The sequence below is a fragment of the Chiloscyllium plagiosum genome, unplaced genomic scaffold (assembly GCF_037043375.1).
Source record: "Chiloscyllium plagiosum isolate Xiang-an unplaced genomic scaffold, Cpla_swu_hap1 HiC_scaffold_24, whole genome shotgun sequence".
Classification (NCBI taxonomy): domain Eukaryota; kingdom Metazoa; phylum Chordata; class Chondrichthyes; order Orectolobiformes; family Hemiscylliidae; genus Chiloscyllium; species Chiloscyllium plagiosum.
In genome coordinates, this window is record NW_028270162.1 from 24,290,465 (window position 1) to 24,304,927 (window position 14,463).

The 14,463-nt window shown below is 41.0% G+C and overlaps 1 long non-coding RNA gene across 1 annotated transcript; it reads left to right on the forward strand.

Moving 5' to 3' along the window:
- The first annotated feature begins 222 nt into the window (after nucleotides 1-222).
- On the forward strand, nucleotides 223-8,357 carry LOC122562460 (uncharacterized). Its single transcript, XR_006315311.2, has 3 exons — nucleotides 223-346; nucleotides 5,986-6,052; nucleotides 7,597-8,357. It is a non-coding gene; the product is annotated as an uncharacterized LOC122562460 (long non-coding RNA).
- Nucleotides 8,358-14,463: the final 6,106 nt, after the last annotated feature.

The following is a 14,463-nucleotide window of genomic DNA, read 5'->3' on the forward strand; positions in this document are numbered from 1 at the left end:
AAAGGAGAACAGTGAGGTTCAGTGGTTGAGGCAGGAAATTCCACAGATTGAGACCTCGACTACAGAGGGCCCAGACACCAACGGTGGAGCAATTATGTTTGGGAATGCATATAACGCCAGAATTACAGGAGCATAGATATTGTGGGAAGTGTTGAGTTTGAAGGGGAGAGTTGAGATCATGGTGGAATTGTCCCCTTCTCATCATTATTCACTTGCCTCCACAGCTTGCAGTCACACTCAAAAAAACGATTGGATCTGGAAGTGGAACAGACGTAAATGAGTGAAGGTCACAGAGCAGGGGATCGGTCACTGTTTAAAAGTCAGCGATTGCTCATTCAAAACAGAGGTGAGGCCAAAAAGAATTCTCTTGATGTTTGTGAATCTTTCTAGTTCTTTTCCTTAAAAAAGAGTTGTCGGAAGCAGAGCCTTTGAAAATTTGTTTAGCCAGAGTTGCTCGATTGTTATTAAGCAATGAGGTGAAAGATTAACAGGGATAGGCAAGAATGGCGATTTGTGATTACAGTCAGATCAGCCATGTTTTTATTGAGTAGTAAGGGAGCCTGAGGGGTTGGAAGGCCTACAATGGTTTATGGGTTCATGCGTTTGTAAGCCATATTAGAATAGATAACTGTGAGGGCTATAAATTAAAATAAGGGATTTATGGCCAAGTGGAAGAGAATTTTTGGGTTAAAAGTTAAGCATAGACTTATGGGTGTGTAGGAAAAACTAAAAAAGGAGATATAAGAGAGTGTCAATGTTTTTAGGTGTTACTGGGTAATGAAGTCAGGGTCCACCCTGTAAAAGGCAAGGGCCTGTGTAACTGGGGAGGAAGTTAAAAAATCACACAACACCAGGTTATAGTCCAACAGGTTTATTTGGAAGCACTAGCTTTCAGAGTGCCGCTCCTTCATCAGGTAACTATGGAGCAGGACCATAAGACACAGAATTTATAGCAAAACATTATAGTGTCATGCAACTGAAATGATATGTTGAACAAACCGAGATTTCTGTTAAGTCTTTCATCTTTTAGAATGGGTTGCAGGTTTCAGTTCATTAATATGTAAATCCCAGAACTTCTTTGAAGTCATATTCTTGAGATAACTTAAGGTTTTATAGAAAAAAGTGACATCTCAGCTGAGGTGAAGGAGCAGTGCTCCGAAAGCTAGTAGTCATAGAGATGTACAGCATGGAAACAGACCCTTCGGTCCAACAGGTCCATGCTGATCAGATATCCCAACCTAATCTAGTCCCACCTGCCAGCACCCGGCCCATATCCCTCTAAACCCTTCCTATTCATATACCCATCCAAATGCCTCTTAAATGTTGCAATTGTACCAGCCTCCACCACTTCCTCTGGCAGCTCATTCCATACATGTACCACCCTCTGCGTGAAAAGATTGCCCCTTAGGTCTCTTTTATATCTTTCCCCTCTCACCCTAAACCTATGCCCTCTAGTTTTGGACTCCCCGACCCCAGGGAAAAGACTTTGTCTATTTATCCTATCCATGTCCCTCATAATTTTGTAATCCAACGCTCCAGGGAAAACAGCACCAGCCTATTCAGCCTCTCCTTATAGCTCAAATCCTCCAACCCTGACAACATCCTTGTAACTCTTTTCTGAACCCTTTCAAGTTTCACAACATCTTTCCGATAGAAAGGAGACCAGAATTGCATGCAATATTCCAACAGTGCCTAACCAATGTCCTGTACAGCCGCAACATGACCTCCCAACTCCTGTACTCAGTAGTCTGACCAATAAAGGAAAACATACCAAATGCTTCTTCACTATCTTATCTACCTGTGACTCCACTTTCAAGGAGCTATGGACCTGCACTCCGAGGTCTTTTTATTCAGCAACACTCCCTAGAACCTTACCATTAAGTGTATAAGTCCTGCTAAGGTTTGCTTTCCCAAAATGCAGCACCTCGCATTTATCTGAATTAAACTCCATTTGTCACTTCTCAGCCCATTGGCCCATCTGGTCAAGATCCTGTTGTAATCTGAGGTAACCCTCTTCGCTGTCCACTACACCTCCAATTTTGGTGTCATCTGCAAAATTACTAATTGTACCTCTTATGCTCGCATCCAAATCATTTATGTAAATGACAAAAAGTAGAGGACCCAGCACCGATCCTTGTGGCACTCCACTGGTCACAGGCCTCCAGTCTGAAAAGCAACCCTCCACCACCACCCTCTGTCTTCTACCTTTGAGCCAGTTCTGTAACCAAATGGCTAGTTCTCCCTGTATTCCGTGAGATCTAACCTGCTAATCAGTCTCCCATGGGGAATCTTATCAATCGCCTGACTGAAGATCACATCTATTGCTCTGCCCTCATCAATCTTCTTTGTTACTTCTTCAAAAAACTCAATCAAGTTTGTGAGACATGATTTCCCACGCACAAAGCCATGTTGACTATCCCGAATCAGTCCTTGCCTTTCCAAATACATGTACATCCTGTCCCTCAGGATTCCCTCCAACAACTTGCCCACCACCGACATCAGGCTCACCGGTCTATAGTTCCCTGGCTTGTCTTTACCGCCCTTCTTAAACAGTGGCACCACGTTTGCCAATCTCCAGTATCCCTGCACCTCACCTGTGACTATCAATGATACAAAAATATCTCAGCAAGAGGCCAAGCAATCACTTCTCTAGCTTCCCACAGAGTTTTCGGGTACACTTGATCAGGTCCTGGGGATTTATCCACCTTTAACAGTTTCAAGACATCCAGCATTTCCTCCTCTGTAATCTGGACATTTTGCAAGATGTCACCATCTATTTCCCTACAGTCTATATTTTCCATATCCTTTTCCACAGTAAATACTGATGCAAAATATTCATTTAGTATCTCCCTCATTTTCTGTGGCTCCACGCAAAGGCCACCCTGCTGATTTTTGAGGGGCCCTATTCTCTCCCTAGTTACCCTTTTGTCCTTAATATATTTGTAAAATCCCTTTGGATTCTCCTTAATTCTATTTGCCAAAGCTATCTCATGTCCCCTTTTCGCCCTCCTGATTTCCCTCTTAAGTATACTCCTACTTTCTTTATACTCTTCTAAGGGTTCACTGGATCTATCCTGTCTGTACCTGACATATGCTTCCTTCTTTTTCTTAACCAAACCCTCAATTTCTTTAGTCATCCAACAGTCCATATACCTACCAGCCTTTCCTTTCACCCTGACAGGAATATACTTTCTCTGGATTCTTGTTATCTCATTTCCGAAGACTTCCCATTTTCCAGCCGTCCCTTTTACTGCGAGCATCTGCCTCCAATCAGCTTTCGAAAGTTCTTGCCTAATACCGTCAAAATTGGCCTTTCTCCAATTTAGAACTTCAACTTTTAGATCTGGTCTATCCTTTTCCATCACTATTTTAAAACGAATAGAATTATGGTCGTTGGCCCCAAAGTGCTCCCCCATTGACACCTCAGTCACCTGCCCTGCCTTATTTCCTAAGAAATAGGTCAAGTTTTGCACCTTCTCTCAAAGGTACATCCACATACTGAATCAGAAAATTGTCTTGTATGCACTTAAGAAATTCCTCTCCATCTAAACCTTTAACACTATGGCAGTCCCAGTCAATGTTTGGAAAGTTAAAGTTCCCTACCATAACTACCGTATTATTCTTATAGATAGCTGAGATCTCCTTACAGGTTTGTTTCTCAATTTCCCTCTGACTATTGGGGGGTCTATAATACAATCCCAATAAGGTGATCATCCCTTTCTTATTTCTCAGTTCCACCCAAATAACTTCCCTGGATGTCTTTCCGGGAATATCCTCCCTCAGCACAGCTGTAAAGCTATTCCTTATCAAAAAAGCCACTCCCCCTCCTCTCTTGCCTCCCTTTCTATCCTTCCTGTAGCATTTGTATCCTGGAACATTGAGCTGCCAGTCCTGCCCATCCCTGAGCCATGTTTCTGTAATTGCTATGATATCCCAGTCCCATGTTCCTAACCATGCCCTGAGTTCATCTGCCTTCCCTGTTAGGCCCCTTGCACTGAAATAAATGCAATTTAATTGATCAGTCCTACCTTGTCCCTGCCTGCCCTGACTGTTTGACTCACTTCTGTTCTCAACTGCACCAGTCTCAGATTGATCTCTTCCCTCACTATCTCCCTGGGCCCCATCCCTCCACCCCTCCCCTTACTAGTTTAAATCCTCCCGAGCAGTTCTAGCAAATTTCTCTGCCAGTATATTAGTCCCCTTCTAATTTAGGTGCAATCCATCCTTCTTGTACAGGTCACTTCTACCCCAAAAGAGATTCCAATGATCCAAAAATGTGAATCCTTCTCCCATACACCAGTTCCTCAGCCATGCATTCATCTGGTCTATCCTCCTATTCCTGCCCTCACTAGCTCGTAGCACTGGGAGTAATCCAGATATCACTACTCTCAAGGACCTCCTTTTTAAATTCCTGCCTAACTCTCTGTAATCTCCCTTCAGAATCTCAACCCTTTCCCTTCCCTTGGACAATGACCTCTTGCTGGCCCCTCTACCCCGTGAAAACATTCTGTACCCTCTCTGAGATGTCCTTGATCCTGGCATCAGGGAAACAACACACCATTCTGCTTTTTCTCAGCTGGCCACAGAAATACTGTCTGTATCTCTGACTACAGAATTCCCTAACACAATTGATCTCTTGGAAGCCGACGTACCCCTCATTGCATTAGAACCAGTCTCAATACCAGAAACATGGCTGTTTGTGCTAAGTTCCCCTGAGAATCCATCACCCCCTACATTTTCCAAAACATCATACCTGTTTGAAATGGGTATATCCACAAAAGACTCCTGCCCTAGGTACCTACCTCTCTCACCCTTCCTGGAGTTAACTTATCTATGTGACTGTATCTGAGACATTCCCCCCTTCCTATAACTGCCATCCATCATGTACTGTTGCCATTGCAAATTCCTCATTGCTTCTATCTTTCTCTCCAACCAATCCACTCGATCTGATAACATTTGCATCCAACAGCATTTATGGCAGATATAATCCACATTAACCCTTAAACTCTCTTTAAACTCCCACATCTGACAAGAAGTACATCTCACTGCAAAGGCCATTTTTGTTCCTTCACAATCTACAGACCCAGAAAATAACACCATCTTTTTCCTCTAGAAAACACTGCACCAGGTTAAATTAATAGCTATGGCTTATATTTTAAGTTTAACAAGAGACTTATCTCCAAAAACATATAACCAAGAAAGACCCCACTGTACTCACTAATACAGCCTTTCTCTTGGACAGACTTAAAACAACAATTAACTTATCTGATTCTGTGTTGTGAACTTCGCCCAAACTGGTTCCTCCAAGATTAGTTGTGAATTTCGATGTCCAGCGACACATGAATTCAAAAACAGCAAAGGCAGTAACTGTGCAGGTTCTCTCTCTCTCTCTCTCTCCTGCACTGTCCTCACCATGTGCTTCCTTTGTCTGTACTTCTCCCTTTTAAAACTGCTGTTGTTTTGACTTTTTTTTTCAAAGTTCCAAAACTTTCAAATAAATCTGTTGCGCTATAATCTGGTGTTGTGTGATTTTTAACTTTGTCCACCCCAGTCCAATGCCAGCTCCTTCACATCTTCACTGGGGAGAAATGAATGACGTGAGGGGATATGGTGAGGGTTAATCAACAATAAAAGATGGGATAATTGGTAAAGGGATGGGTAAATAGAACTGTTAAGATTGGAAAACAAAACCAGAGGAAGTCAGATAAGAAAACTAAGCCTCCAGTAGCCTTTGCAGTTGTTAGCTATCTCTGTAATATATGTTTTTGTTGTCTAATACAACCTGGTATTTTGCAAAATTAAAACTCGTAGCAGCCTGTAGAAAATGGTGATACTTGATGAGCAGTGTGATGTCCCAATGCAGTTACATTAGAAAGTGAGGAGACTGAAAAAACAGCCAGAATGTAAACAGTGTCTGTAGCTTAGTCTCATTAAGCTAAATCACGAATAAATTATCATATTCAACAGCCTCATTTTTACTCCCAGTTAACAGGTTTTCGAAGAGACTGGCAATTACAGGAATTTGTGCATTGACACTCGATTGTTAGCACACGTAAGTGAGGGGAGGCAGGTGGAGGCAGTGCGTATCTGAATGGATGACAAATCCTGGTCAGTGGGCAACGGGTGGGCATACATAAGCAGTGGCTACATTCAGCTACGTGGTTCCAGAGGCTCCCTCATTCTGAAAAAACAAAAACAACCTTTAATGCAATTTAAATGCAACCTTTGACATGACCCAGCACAGGGCAAACAAACTTCTTTCACTTTTACCTTACAGCCCCTTTGTAATTTCTTGCAGTTATTGTGCTACCTAGGGCAGTTTATCAAGGTTGGGGGTGGCACTACTGAAGAAGGTGTGCAAAGTGAAATGCAGGAAGTACTCTTGCTGCAGGCATGGGAGGGATGCATCATTAAGCTGGAAACTTCTGCCAAAACAATTTACTAATTAATTTCCACTTGATCGACAATTCCTTGTTTGCCGAGGCAGATCCTCTGGATACCAGTGAGCAAGCATCAGCTCCATTAATAGCTGTAGGCAGTTGCTTGAATGAGAGACAGGGGATATATGTAACTGCATCTGAGGGCCCATTCAGATTGTGAAGGCAATGATTGCTTGCAAAAATATTTCCTTCACACAAACCCCTGTTTGATCATTTCATTTTATGTTCTTGGTACAATTTTAATGGTGAGTTCTTAAGTGTCTTTTATACCGACCCCTTCCACAAAATGCTGTTTGTTGCTGTATTCTGGCAGTACATCAAAGTAGGTCATTTATGTATGTTTTTGTTATTAACACAAAGCCTGAAGGGCAGAAAAAGGGACAGGAATGTCTCCTGTTTGCTGATCATGATCATCTCCGCCCAACTCAAGTTACACCTATCTATTGGTGTGCTCCCATAATATATTTATATCTGTAACCAAACTATCTTCTTCCACTTCATTCAGCTCTGTTTATCTACTGATCTTGCCTATGTTACCAGTAAACCTTATCTGAGTTGTACATCAATCTGTTTATTTACCTATTCAAAGTAATTAACCAATCTGACCTACCTGCCTCATGTATTATCCTCCTACCCTTTCTCCTACCCATCTAAATTTTTTTAAGTTCGATCTAAGTTATCACTCAATCTCTTCATATCCTAAATCGTTACTCAGACTTATCTCTCATGCTGTTTTGCATAAGTTATCTATCTCATCTTAATTATCAGTCTGTATGACATTAAATGTCAATCTTATCTGGATCACCGATAGATTATCAAGAAGATGAACTGATATTAACTGAACTAATTATCAGTATCCTGGGAAGATGAGTCAAGAATAGTGGATTGATAATTTAAAATATTGGATATCAGTGCAGACTTAGCAGAGTGATAACCTGGATGTGTCTTATCTAGGTTACTCACCTGTCTGTCCATATTTTGCCTCATCCTCTTGCTGTTAATCTAGGGTGCAATCTGTCTGAATGACAGTTTGTCTATGTATTTATTAGCTGACTGATTTCCTGTTTACGTGGAGGTATATTTGAATTTATTTTGCTGCCTGTCCATCATCTTTCTGCATCTCTATTAATTCATGTTTCATCCATCTATTCAGCAGGAGGCACTGCTCTATAAACAAACACGAAGGGAGTGCTGACAGTGGAAATAAATATTAGGGAGCAACTGATTAGCATTTGATCTCAGCTGGGCTCTGCGAGTGGAGCTGTGGAATGCCTGGCTGTCTTTAACACTGAATAATTTGATTAGATCACAGGCTTGCCTGCTGCTCATGCAGAGATAACCCGAGCAGTGTTACCGAGGCTCTTTCAGATGCTAAAATATATCACTTAATCAACTCCACCATTTCAATTTAACACAGTTGTTGCATTGCATGGATGATAAGGTTTTAAGGACCCCACAGATTGCCAACCTCTCAGCAAAGGTCCACTCTCCATGGTGTAAGCTTTGCCTCCCAGTTTGAGCCAAATCCTGATGTGCCAGTGCCAATGATCGCCAGTAAATGATCCGAGAATATCTCAGCACTGTGACCACTTCACCTCTACCCCCCACCCCATTCCCATCACTGGGAATACTCCAATTTGATTAATCCAATGTATTCTGGTTCACAATGAGAGCACACTGCAAAGGGCATTACTTGTATTAAGTAGCAATGCAAACGACTTGGTGCAGAGAAAGAGACCTTGCCACTTGCACTCCAGGACATTTGCAGGCGATGTCATTTTTGACTACAAACAGCCATTTAACAAATGAAAACAGAGGCAAGATAAAACCAGAGGATGCCAGTTTCTAAGGCCATCCATCAGCTCCAGGCTTCCTGGACTAACTTTACGAAGTAGCTGTGTTACTTGTGCCACATGGAGATGTTGGGACCAATCTTATTCTTCTGGTACAAAACCTTTTCAGAAGTTTGAAAATTGATGTGAATGCAGCCTGAGCCAGCAATGCATGAACAATGCTCACATTTCCTGGGCCCGCTAACTTGCATATGGATCCATGTGCAGATTTGGGTCTGGATATTATGATGCTCTACTGAGGGTTAATGCAGACTAGATGTGCTGAAGGGCCTCTATCTGCTCTGATTAGCCATGGTCATGTTAAATGGCAGAACAGGCTCAAAGGGTTGAATAGCCTACTCCTCCTGTTAGTTTCTATATTTCTACACCTCCACATCATTCTCTCCATGCCTACTGTATGCCAATGCATGCCATCACCACCTCCCATTATCCTTCATACCAAGTCAGTGCCAGCTCATGTCTCCACCCAATGCCAATGAACCTTGATATCTTTTATCCCACTTGCATGCCCTCTCACCCAGTATCTACCATGGGCAGTCCTTAAGTACCTCGTGGCAATGACAACAATTCAACATCAAACACATCTTTCACTCAAATGCGCTCAATTGTGAAAACAATACGTTTCATGAAATCCATTCAGAGCTCTAATGATTGACCTCAAATTTAAAAGAAACCTTCTATTCAGAACACTTACCAATCACAGCTAATCCTTTAAAGGTTTCTTTAAACTGTTATTTAAACCATTTCTTCTGTGTCACCTGCTGAGATATTCATGGATTTTGAAACTCAGCCAAATATTCACAATCATAGTTTTTGGGGAAATGTCAACACAGATATCTATTAAAACTGTGTAATCTGATGTGACTCAGTTTTCTAAAGCTACAGCAGATAATCTGTCAATCAAAACATTTCAGCAGAGGTTATTGTTTCACCCTCAGTGACAGCTGCAGCTATTTTTCAAAGTTTAAATAGCAGTAATTTAAATAAAAAACTTCAGGTCTCAAAAGGATCTTATCTGCCCTTCAAGATCATTTAGTTCTCACATAGCAGTTTAAGATCCTTGTAAAATGATACCTGTTTGAATTAAGTTTAAAAGTTCAAAACATCTCCTCAGGGATCATGCCCTCTCCCCTTTACCCAACTTGCAAAACGTTGGATTTATCGGAAATAAGAGTAAGCTTTCCACATCTGGGTCCCACCTTTCATTTTTAAACATCTGTCAAATCTTTCTATGTTTTCAAACATCCATTCCTGAGTTCCCAGCAGAGCTGTTGGTCAGGAAGATCATTTTGATTTTGGATCTGGCCCATGACCAACCTTTGTAAAACAAGTAAATTTACTTTGAGATTGCTGGTGATTGCTCGGAACTCACATGTTTTTGTGACCTCTTGCACTATAATACCATTAACGTCACACATGAGAATGTCAGCATTCTCTCCTTTTATCTAAGAAGGCTCAGCACACTGCAAAGCCCTTACAGCCTGCAATCGGACCTCCAGGTGAAAGTGAGAGATCTGGAAGCAGTCTTCACATGTCTCCACTCTATTGCTATGATTGTCAAAACCTCAGCCATTCACATTCTGGTAAATCCACATAGATGATTATATAGTCCCTTTAATTATAAATCCTTTGACAGAATTGATGCATCTACAACACCTTCTAATTGGCCAAGTAATGCTGCAGTGGGATGTTAATTCCATGGCTGAGCCAAAGGAATCACAGCTATATCCTCCTGTTAACAAATTGGATCCTTGCTATTCCAGCAGAGACTACGTCCAGGGGATTCTGTACTGAAATTTTAAAATTCTCATCCCTACTTTCAAATCTCTCCATTGCATAGTCTCTCCTTCCATCTGTAATTTTCTACAACCCTGTAACCCTCCGAGATATCTGTGCTCCTCTAATGCTGACATTTCTCAAAGATCTGATTTTCCTCTGACCATCATTAGTATCTTCCAGCCTCTTTACCCTGTTCCCTCTCCTCCTTTAGAGTGTTCCTGAAGCTAATTATCATCTTATGTGGCTCAGAATCAAATTTTATTTGGTAACGCTCATGTGAAGTTCCTTGGGCCACTTGCCTACATTAAAGACACATTGAAAATACTGTTGTAAATTGTGGATTAATTCCAAATCAAAGAAATATGATTTATTGCTATTTACAGAACAGTTTTTATTTATATATTAGCAATTATGACAAATACCAACTTGTTGGGAATATTAATTTAAACTTTATATGTGGCCCAAAGCTCCACAATATGCACAGCTGCCCAACTCACCAAACAAAGAATCTGGAAAGCTCTGCCTTCCTGGATATTTGCAGTCAAGTGTTTAGAATATTTTGGATTACATAAAGTAGCATGATTACTGGAAAATGTATGCTAAATAAAAGCTTCCTCAAAACCTACCAATTCTCCTTCCCTTATTTTTACTACAAATTATGCTTATCGCAAAAATCACAGTGAATACATTTGTCAGTCACCAACACTTTCAGTGTAAGGTAACACACTGCTGTATCAGCATCAAGGACCTTACATGTCACAGTGTTAACTGTCATTCACATCCATTTGTGGGGAAACAGATGACAGAAGGAGAGAGAGTCGATGAGTCTTTCTCTGTGTACCAATTGAGTAATTCCATCAGTGCTTGATTTGCAGTTCCTGCGTTTCATCAGGTGACTCAAACAGGCTCACTTCATTGCAATAAGAAACTTTAAGGCAGTGCCCAGAACTCTATGTACTCCTGCCCCTGAGTCAAAAAGGGTTTGGTTTTCTGTCTACTCCAACACTTAAGCACTTAAAGCAGGCAATCCAGTGCAAGCTTGATGAAGTTTCTATATTGCTGGAAGCATGCTCCATGAGCGGACATGAAGTCCTTTCAGCTTGGGGCAGTGGCTCAGATCAACATTACAGATCCCATGGCACCGTGTGAAGAAAATCACAGAGATGACCCAACACCCTGGTCGCCTGCAGCACTGTGGCCAAAAGGGAGTTGTGTTTCTGACGTCAGAACAACCACCATCCTTCAAATGAATTCACTGCTGATGAAGCAGTTGGAGACATCTCTATGTAATGTGGCAGTGCCATAAAAATTAAAGTCATTTTTTTTCACTACTTCCCTGCAATTTTAACAGATTGCTTCAGCTTTATGGATATAAACAGGACAAAATCACAATGGAAGTTAAAAAAAAATACAACTCGGAAAGAAACATCTCCAGAATATATCACCGCTTAGTGCCTCTGATAAGCAGAATCATTTAATTTGGGGGTAAAAAATTACCTGCTTTATTGATATGTTAAAACTCAGAGCTGTCAAACTCAGCTGTACTACATCTGATCGGTGAGTGCTGGGTGCAGTTGTTTTTAACTTGTTAGACACACACTAGATTGCAATCATAAATAAATGATTTGCTGTCTCTTCATATTCTGGTTTGTTGCTTTTAAAGGAAATATGTCATAAAAAAAATCGCACATCTCCAAAGGCAGAGTAACTGTTAAATTATCATAATCTTACCTTTCCATTCGCTACATAATAGACAGCTAAATTAGATTTTCCATACTGAAGTACACATGTTGGCTGTTCCCCGGGGGCTGCCATGTTTTTTTTAAACAGTGTCTCCACATCCTTACTAGGTTAATCTATAAAAGTAAAAAAGCTTTCCTCATCAATTAGCCACCCCAATTATGCTTCACCCTCCAATTCAACACCCACTCCCTTTTTAATGCATTTTTCATTCAGTTTCCCTTCTTTATGTCTTAAAGGGATTGGCATCTGGTTACTGTATTGTTTCTAGAGATCAGGCTTCTCTCTGATACTGCAGGCAAGGAGCTAGACTTCGTAGGAGTCTACAGCAGGTTTTGGAAGCCACTTGACCATCTAGGATCTCATAAAGCTCAATCTCACCAAATCCCTCTGCAAAAACAGTCTTTAGGGACAATAGCAAGCACCTGTATACTGTAGTAAAACATTCCAAGGTGTTTTGCAGGCGAGAGGAACACATTGACACCAAGATGAAGTGGTCATCGTTCTTTCAAACCAAAAGGCTGAGATACAACTGGTGATGGTTTAACCTGTGGGTTATCACACCTCAGGTGAGGGGAGCGGTTGAGAAGGAGAGTCCTTTGTATTAAGCAGGGGAATTGAATCCATGCTGTTGGTGTTACTCACTCGCTGTCCAGGCAACTGAGCTCACTAACCCCCTGACACCAAACAAAGTGGAGATGATAGAATACTTGTTCAGTTAGAATGGTCATTTTGAGAAATCTTTTGAAGGTTGGCTGTGTGGTTGCAGGCTGTGTGGTTTTGAAGGAGAAAGTGGGACTGCAGATGCTGGAGATCAGAGTTGAAAAATGTGTTGCTGGAAAAGCGCAGCAGGTCAGGCAGCATCCAAGGAGCAGGAGAATCAACGTTTTGGGCATAAGCCCTTCTCCAGGAAGGTTTTGAAGAGGATTTCCAAGTACAGTGTCTTTGTTCCTGAGGCCATTGTCTTGGCATGAACACCAAAGGGCACGTTTTGTAACACTGCTCAGTCACTCATTTTGTTTTGATCAAGTTAATTTTTAAATCTTTGACAGTCATTCAAGCAGGATAGCCTGCAAACTCATTAGGATTAAACAGGACTCTTCCTCTAGGCACAACTGAAGGTGCAGAGATCATTCTCATGTCAGGACCTCAATGATCAGCTAAGGTAATTATTTGACAAGTGCAACGCATAAGGCTTCTCTGATGAGACTTCCCAACAGAGTCTCATTCTTAATGAGCAGTCCACAGTTCAATCCTTTTAGCTGGTTTTGCAGTTTTATACAGGTTGTTGAGGAAACTATTGATCATGTTTTTGAAATCCCCTCGTATGCTACCCAACTGAATGAGAGAGTCCACTCTTTAAAAAAAAAATCATCCATAACATGCTAGGATGATTTCAGAAACCTCACTTAGTTAACATTTTTAACAAAACTGTTTGCAAATGGAATTATCCAGATCAGGAACGAAGCCTGGACTTACCCATAATACATGGCAAAGTTGGACAAATTAAGGAGAAAAGAGTTTGTTTATTAGACATTTCTGTATAATTTTAGTTATGATAATTCAGATAGTTATGATAATTCAGAATATATAGTGAACAGAACTAGGACCTTTCCAGTTCAATGGTAGGGTGTAGTGGAGATGTGTGTGTGTCTATTTGTGTATTTGATTGTCTGTTTGTCTTTGTGTCTGTGTGTGTAGTGCATCTGTGTGTGTGCGTCTTGTAACAGGCTCAGAGACTAAAGATACAGGAAGTTTGAGTTGCAGAGAAGAAATAAAAGGCTGTGAAGAGTTTTATTACTTGAGCTGGGTTGTTTGCTTTAGTACTGGTAAAAATGCATTCAAACTTTGATAACTAGCGACTCCACAACACAAGACAGTAAAGGAAGTGAAACACCTTGGTGCAATTAAGATGTGCATTTTAAAAGCATCCAAACAATCCATTCCCAAACTGACCTTCCAGTCCAAAAGCAGACTGACGACAACACAAACCAAGGTGAAGGAAGGTGTCATTTGATAGCAGTAAATTGCTGAATTCAATGAATTAGTATGACTTAATTTGATGGGTCTCATTTTGTTTAAAATATCTCTTGTGTTCTTTGATTGGGAATGCAGGAAATTGGAAGAAATTTATGATGGTTTCATGAGATGATTTGGAGTCAGGTGTATTGTTTCTTTGCTGAGAAACTACATGATGAAAAGTTGTTCCAACTTCAGTTGGCTCCTTTCTGTTCCACAGTGGAGACAACTTTCCTTTAGTGGATGCTTGATGGTTATAGCCAAGAGGATTCCATTACTCCTAGCATCAAGTGGACATCAGTGAAGTGGCCAGATACACCTAGGTCCCTGGTAATGGAAACAACTCATGTCAAAGCTGCAAATAAAAAAATAATTTAAAAAAAAATCCTAACATTTCAGCTCACTGGGAAAATCTGCTAATATTCAGCCGCAAAACGATTCCAAAGAATTCCCAAATCCAATCGAGACTCTGCTTAGATGTAGAGTAATACGTCCAGGCCCTAATCCGTGAACAATCTTTTTCAAAATTAATGTAGCTGTTACTAGTAAGACTTCCACTTAATGGCCATATCTTGTTGGCCTCACAAGGCAGCAGTGTGTAATCTACTTGACCCCATTCAGTCCTTTTGCTG